This window comes from Mustela nigripes, chromosome 5 (assembly GCF_022355385.1).
Source record: "Mustela nigripes isolate SB6536 chromosome 5, MUSNIG.SB6536, whole genome shotgun sequence".
Taxonomy (NCBI): Eukaryota; Metazoa; Chordata; class Mammalia; order Carnivora; family Mustelidae; genus Mustela; species Mustela nigripes.
Window position 1 is genome coordinate 4747671 of NC_081561.1, and position 8488 is coordinate 4756158.

The window sequence follows — 8488 nt, forward strand, 5'->3', positions numbered from 1 at the left end:
TCAGAGGCAGTGACCTTGGACCCCGCAACAGGAGCCAGAGTCGGACACAGTGGCGACTGGGGTCAGACTGTCCCCATAGCCACTCCACTTTCCTTACTGTGGGTCCGTGAAGGATCCGAGGTCAAAGAACCTTTGAATGGAACTCGTCCTCGGTGGGAGTCCGTGTCCCACAGCCCGGCGGTGACCACACTGTGGATTCCATGATGTGGCCACACTGCTGCCCAAGTCCCCAGTCTCCAGCTAGTCTGAGAGCCAGCGCCAGGGCCCCACTTGGCCTCCCTGTCCCCACTTTGCCTCCCTGGGCTGCTAGTGGGAAGACCCGTCCACACTGCCGCTCCTCCTCCTCGTTGTCCCGGGGCCCCTGACCGCAGACATTCAGGCCACAAGCAAGGCCAGGACTCCTGTCCCCTCGAGATGGTCATGGAGGGAGGGGGTGCATCTGAACTGTCAGCAGACAGAACCAAATCATCTCTCATGCAGCCCCAGCGATTCCAGAAGTCCTAATCTGGAGGAACGCTCTGCATGCTCTGGGAGACCAGTGGGAAATTCTCGCTGAAAAGTAGTTTGTGGTGACAAACCCTGGGAGCACCAACGTCCCTGAACAGAAGGACAGAGGAAGTAAGGAAACACATGCAGTGGGACACAGACCACCATGACACTGAGCACAGCCCCACACAGAAGCCAGGCTGCACCTCACCAAACGTTGAGTGAAAAAGCAAGTCACAGAAGAAAATACAAAAACACACAGAACAGTTCAGACAGAAAATGTATGTCAAGGGCCCATGTTTGGAATTACAGAGGAAATGAGGGCACAGGAAACATAGGAGCCCAGAGTGGAGACGTCTGCAGGACTGGGAGGAGGGAGACGTGACCAGAGAGGCACACACAAGTGCGTCAGCAGAGCTGGGGACTGTATTTCTAAGGCAAAGTGCTGGTACACAGGTGTTTCCTCTCATATCTTTTTACATTTTAATATCCCTGAGGTCAGGATGGTCTTTAATTTGCTGTCAGCCAGGTGGCAGTTGTAATGTACTTGTGTTGTCTTGGAAATACCTTATCCAATTTCTGTCACTAACGGCTTCCTATTTTATGTATTCACAAGAGGAATATATCACAAAAATCTGTTCTGGTCTGAAGGATCTCTTTTTTAATAAGTACAAAAAATTCTAAATGACAAGAAAAACAGGTAAGTTTGACCACTTTTCTCTCTCTTGAGTACTTCTCAGTTGTTTCCCATCCTATCGAGCCACAAATTAAAGTTCTTACAGGGGCTTCCAGGCGTTCAGAATCTGATTCCTTACTCTTGGGTCTCATCCATAACCCTCTTCCCTGGAAATGGCTCTTCAGCTCTGGCCTCCGTGTTGTTCCCCAAGCATGTCAACCACAGTCTTGCTGCAGGGCCTTTGCACTTCCTATTTTCCTGTCTGCCATGCCCGTCTGTAAGATATCCCATAATGTTCTCTCTCACTTCCATCTATGAAGACACTCAATGAACCTCAGAGTTTTATTCTTAAAATTTTATTTATTCATTTATTTGTCAGAGAGAGAGAAAGAGCAGAAAAGGCCGAGTGGCAGGCAGAGGCAGAGAGAGGAGCAAGCTCCCCGCTGAGCAAGGAGCCCAATGCAGGACTCAATCCCAGAACTCTGGGATCATGACCTGAGCCAAAGGCAGTGGTTTCACCGACTGAGCCACCCAGGCGTCCCAAACCTCAGAGTCTCTTGATGTTGATGCCAACTTCTCCAATGTAGAAAATTCTAGAAAGAAGACTCATCTCAATTGAAAATTTCATGTTCTGTCCAATTACAATACAAGCTGATTTCCACAATTGATTTCTTGGTCACATGTTACATCACCAAGAGAGAAGCTGACATAATAAGTTTCCTGGTGTGACTCATTGGGAAATTCAAACTTCACCTCAGAGGTATTCTTGCCAAAACTGTTGTACTTGAATCTAATTGTGAGGATACTGTCAGATAAATCCACATTGTGGTGCATTTTGCAAAACAACTGGCATGAACTCCTCAAAAATGTCAGTATCATGAACAACAAAAAAGAGGAGGAGAATAATGTAGATCAAAGAAAAGCAAGGAAATATAATAATCAAATACAAGGAATGAAACTCCATTGAATTCTAGAAGAGAAATCTATAAGGGATCATTGGGAGACAATTAAGAAAATCTGAATATGAAGTGTACATGAGGCTATATCAAATTACTGGATTTCTTAGGCGTGATCATGACATTGAGGACATGTGGGTGAATGTCGGTGTTCTTAGCATGTAGGAGTCAAAGCAAATAAGAGGGTACATCATGACATCTGCAGTTTTCAAATGTTTCAACAAATAATAGGGTGACAGAAGTGAATGAGGTAAGATGTTAACAACTGATGGATCTGGGTAAAAGGTTTTTTGGTATTCATGGTATTATTCTTTCAACTTTTCTATATGTTTGAAATTTCAAAATAAAAAATCTTAAAAGCAGTTTCTTCTATATTGGAAACAAAAAAAAAATTTTTTTTAAATCCATAGGATAACATTACCCTTTCAATGTTTTAAGTAACTTACATAGTATAAAGAATAACAACGAAAGCGTGTGGGACAACTACACAAAAATACAGCCCTAAAATTGACTGAGGAATATAGGGAGGGACAGGATGTTGATAGGACTTCTTAACTTGTTTTCTGAAACGTAGAGTGTCTCCTACTCAAGTCCTGCAATTCATTTCCAGCAATAATCAGCGGTATATATTTACAAAACTTTGTAGCTCTCAGACTTTATTTAATTTTGCCAACATATGTCATCAGTGAAGAACAAAAGCATCTCAACATTAAAATGCATTTTAAAATGACTTAAGGTCTACAATGTCCTAAGAAAGACTATAAAAGATGGCAACCATTTCTACAGAAAGCAAAATACTGAAAGTAGTAAACATTGAAAATGTCCCACAGAAATGGTTTTTGTGATAGCGAGACATGTAACTATTTTATAAACAAAGAATTTAACTCAAAAATGTCTAATTATTATAATTTAAAGTTTGAGCCATCTTTTATGTTCAATAATCTGATTTGTAGAGGGAGATTCAAATCAAAACCACACTGAGATACCATCTCACACCAGTTAGAATGACCAAAATTAACAAGACAGTAAACAACAACTGTTGGAGAGGATGTGGAGAAAGCGGAACCCTCTTAACCATTGGTGGGAACAGAAGTTGTTGCAGCCACTTTGGAAAACAGTGTGGAGATTCCTTAAGACATTAAAAATAGAGCTTCTCTATGACCCTGCAATTTTCACTACTGGGTATTTACCCCAAAGGTACAGATGTAGTGAAAAGAAGGGCCCTCTATATCCCAGTGGTCATAACAGCAATGGCTACATTCACCAAACTGTGGAAAGAACCAAGATTCCCTTCAATGGATGAATGGATAAGGAGGATATGGTCCATATACACTATGGAGTATTATGTCTCCATCAGAAAGGATGAATACCCAACTTTTGTACCAACATGGACAGGACTGGAAGAGATTATGCTGAGTGAAATAAGTCAGGCAGAGAGAGTCAATTATCGAATGGTTTCATTTATTTGTGGAACACAAGGAATAACACGGAGGACATGGGGAGATGGGGAAGAGAAGAGGGTTGGGGGAAATTGGAGGGGGAGATAAACCATGGGAGACTATGGACTCTGAAAAACAATCTGAGGGTTTTGAAGGGGTGGGGGCGGGAGGGTGGGTGAGCCTGGATGTGGGTGTTGTGGAGGGTACATTCTGGTACACTGAAAAGAAATTTTAAAAATTTAAAAAAAAAATTTAAATAAATAAATAAACATAATCCAAGTCTTAGGAGCACACTAAAAAAAAAAAAAGACCTTTCTGGTGGAAGGAGTGGGGTGGTGGCAAGATAGGGCAGTGGAGATCCTTTCTGTTTGTGAGATGGGATGCTGCCCTACTCATGAACTGTTGAATAAAGCCAATTAGATCATTTTTTTAAAAAATCACCATAAAGGATCTTACCAAGAGGCAGAAAAGGTGAAGGAGTTTGCAAACAAATGGTGTGGAAGGGGGGCAGAGGGGACAGCATAGCCTAGAGGGTAAGAACACAAATTACTTTTTTTTTTTGGTAACTCCTTTTTTTTTTTTTTAATTGTGTTATGTTAGTCACCATACAGTACATCATTAGTTTTTGATGTAGAGTTCCATGATTAGTTGTTTGCATTTAACACCCAATGCTCCATGCAAACCATCCCCTCCTTAGTACCCATCACCAGACTCACCCATCCTCCTATTCCCCGCCCTTCTAAAACTCTCTGTTTGTTTCCCGGAGTTCATAGTCTCTCTTGGTTCATCTCTCAGTCAGATTTCTCCCCCCTTCATTTTTCCCTTCTCCTAATTTCCTCCATGCTATTCTGTATGTTCCAAAAATAAGTGAAACCATATGATAATTGACTTTCTCTGTTTGACTTATTTCAATCGGCATAATCTCCTCCCAGTCCCATCCACGTTGATGCAAAAGTTGGGCATTCATCCTTTCTGATGGCTGAGTAATATTCCATTATGTATATGGACCATATCTTCTTTATCTATTCACCTGTTAAAGGGCATCTTAGCTCTTTTCACAGTTTGGCCATTATGGACATTGCTTCTATGAACATTGGGGTACATATGGCCTTTCTTTTCACTATATCTGTATCTTTGGGATAAATACTCAGTAGTGCAATTGCTGGGTCATAGAGTAGCTCTATTTTTAATTTTTTGAGGAACATCCACCCAAGAACACAGACTTCTGCCTAAATGCTTATTTTCAAATCTAGACCCTACCTACCACTTAACAGCTGTGTGATCTGGAGTAAGTTATCTAGTCTCACTATCCCTCAGGTTTCCCGGTTGTAAAATGGGGGTAATAATAGTACCTACTCATCAAATTACTATGAGGAGTAAGTGAGGTAGCATGAGTAATGCTCTTGGATCACTGTCTCACCCTTGATGGGCACTTAATAATGTTAGCTATTGCTAACACCATTTTCATACCACGTGCTGATATGATGACATCTAACTCTCCTTCCTTCCTTCCTTCTGATTTTGGTAATTTTGAGGACACTTTATTCTTTGTGTTCTGAGGTTCCATGTGTGTGTATTTTGGTTTGGCATGTCCAGGACACCAATCTGTCCAGCACTGCACCATGCTTATATATGTGTTCTTATGCTCATCCTCTGCTGACAGTGTCTTCCCTGTATCAGACACTTTCCTAGCCAGGTCCATGGTCCACCTCAGTGGGTCCAAGAGGCGCCCTAACTAGGAACTCTTGATCTCAAGATGGATTCAAAGATAGCCCTACCCTTGGATATCTTTTGCACATCAAACTCACTGAACCTTAGTTTTTTAATCTATGAAATGAGGGCAACAACCTCTACTCCATGGGGTGATCATTATAAGGCTTGCATAAAAATAACTAAGTAGGCAGAACTGTTTGACCCAGTACCCAGCACATAATAACTTCCTAACAATTAGTAGCATTAACATATAAAAAATAATAACCTTGTAGCAGTATACAAATCATTATATATTTGTTCATTTTTCTGAAGGGAGTCATAACTTTTATCAAATTATCAGATAGACCCTTACTCCTGCTTATTATTTTCACAGATAGAAAGAACCTGTGCTCAGACTGGAATGCATATCCTTTACTACCATGGTAGGACTCTCTCCTAAGCTTATAAGCTCTGTAATGAGTAAAACATATGAGAGAAGCCTCCACAGACTTTGTCTTCCATTTATGGTGTCACCCACCCTGAGGAGATTTGGGGAAGATGAATGTCATACAGAAAAAAAAAAAAATTGGAAAGTGAGCTAATTCAGCCCCTCCCATTCTTCTTTCCTCACACCCTCATCCCCAGTTCTCAGGGACCCACATATGGTCAGCTTTCTATCCCTGCTAAACTTATTTCCAGAAAAGGATCTGAGAAATACCTTGGTACTGAGACCAGGATGAAAAAGAACACAAGATTCCCAGGGATATTTGTATTTGAGTCGTTGAGCAAAACTAAAATCAAAGAGATGAATGTCTAATTAGGGAATTACGAGCTTCGGAAGTGTCAGCAAGGAAAAAAAAAATGTTGTGCTACCAGGAGATGTTCCCAGGGCCACTGGAATGAGAGTGCACAGGCCTGTCCCAGGTGTGGCAGTCTGTGGCTGGTCAGGACAGGAGGGGAAAATGGACATGAAAACTCATCATTTGAAAAATTAAACTAAAATGTAAAAGACAAGATAAATAGCATTGAAAAAGAATAAAGGATATATAAGAGCTGATATGGAAAAAGACATTAAGTGGGAGAAACAAGATATAGATCAGTATGCCTAGAATGAATAAACATATATATGCTTGCATATATGTGGAAAATTCCAGAATGATACAAGGCAAACTGGTAATAATAGCTATCTCTGGGGAGTGAGCCTTGGCAGATTAAAGACTGGGGTGGAAGAAAGACTCAGTCCTGCTTGTTCACTTACATTATTTTATACTGCTGAGTTTTGGTTTTTTGTTTTGTTTTGTTTTACCATATGTATGTATCACATGTTTTATTTCAAAAATAAAATAAAATAATAAGTTAGTGGGGCACCTGGGTGGCTCAGTGGGTTAAGCCTCTCCCTTCAGCTCAGGTCATGATCTCAGGGTCCTGGGATCGAGCCCCGCATCTCTCTCTGTCAAATAAATAAATAAAATCTTTTAAAAAAAGACAGAATGAGTAAATTCATAGAGCTATGAAACCTTTCACTAAAACCAACAGCATGAAATATTATTTTTAAAAGACTAATGAGAGACCACAGTTAACAACAAAACACAATGCCATGAATCCATGAATGAAACTCCTAGCCAAAATATTTCACTAGGATTCAGAATTCAGGTTAAAGTTTGTGATACAATGTGTCATTAAAGGCAACTGAAGTACCAGGAAAATTAAGAAGAAAAATTCTCAAAGCTTGAGCTGGCTTTCTTAGCAATGTAGGTATTTATCTTAGAAAGACCAGCCACTACATTTCCACACCCGTTTTTGAACAGAGAAGAGGTTTCAGGAAGTTTTATTCCTCATTGGCCAAATTAGCCACCTTGCCAAGCCTGCCTTCACTTGTGAGCCTGGGAACCAGCACTACACACACCAGCTGCCTTGTTCCTTATAAATAGAATTTTCCCCACTAGCTTGGAGTGATAAGTATGAAGGCAGATCAGAATCAAAAGCCACAGAACATGGAGGTATGTGTACATTCACAGGCCTCCTCATCGTACTCATGATTCCAGGGACTGCTCTGAGAATTTTTACTCAGTTTCTCATGTTTCTGCTTTTGGGGTTTAATCATTACATTTGTTGATGGGAGAAAAAAAAAAAAAAAAAGCCCCACAAGTCCTGAAAATTAGAAAATTTCCCAGTGGAACACTCTATCTAGGAGGAGGGAAAAAAAACTCACGTCTCCACCAGCCAGACACCACCATCATTTCCCAAAGGTGTTGAGAACAGCAAGAGAAAGTACTCCTGGAGAAATTACTCGGAGATATTCTGCTTCACCAAATATTACACAACCCAAAAACAAAAACAAAAAACAAACAAACAAACAAAAACCTTTTTTTTTTTTAAAGTTGGCTTTGTAAACACCCTATTAACATCCAAAATATTCACATTCCCTTCACATCAGGAATGTAGTAAATAAATTTATGAACAAAAAAGGCAACTGAGGAACTAAAAAAAAGTAATTGATGTACATGTTAAGGCAGATGGATCTATAAATTGGACTGTAGATCTCACATTATAGGCAGTTGCCTCGTGAATTTCTTTAAGCATGTTGGCTCAAACATGCCAGTGACAGGTATTAAGATACAGATGCAGAGAACCAGATTAATCTGTCAGAGTCTACTACATTCGGCACCATGGGACATAATAACAGAGAGATACTCCATCCTTAAGGAATTAATCTTTTGAAAGAGACACATATAAATGCACTGAAATAATCAGAACAACACAGTATAGTGAGTGAGAGCAAAGGGAAAGACTTCACTTTTTTTCAAATTGACATCTATGAACAGTATTACAATATAGGTCAGGCCCTATGCTTAATGACTCAACTGTGTGTCATCTTCTTTTCTTCTCACCTCATCTCCACAAGGTAGATGCTACTACCACCTCCATCTCACAGATGATAAAACAGAGGCTTGGAAAGATCAGTAATTACCACGTGCAGAATTCAGGTCCTCAATAAATTGTGCATTCTGTTTTTTCTGAGCATTTATCTCTTACAAGTAACAATCAGAACCATTGGATACCCAAGCCACACATTTTGCAGACATTGGATCTGTGTCCAGTCCTCAATTAACATCAAAAACCAAAGAGAAACAAAACAAAACCTCCCTATCCAGATCTATAAAGAACTTCTCAAACTCAACACACACGAAACAGATAATCATGTCAAAAAATGGGCAGAAGACATGAACAGACACTTC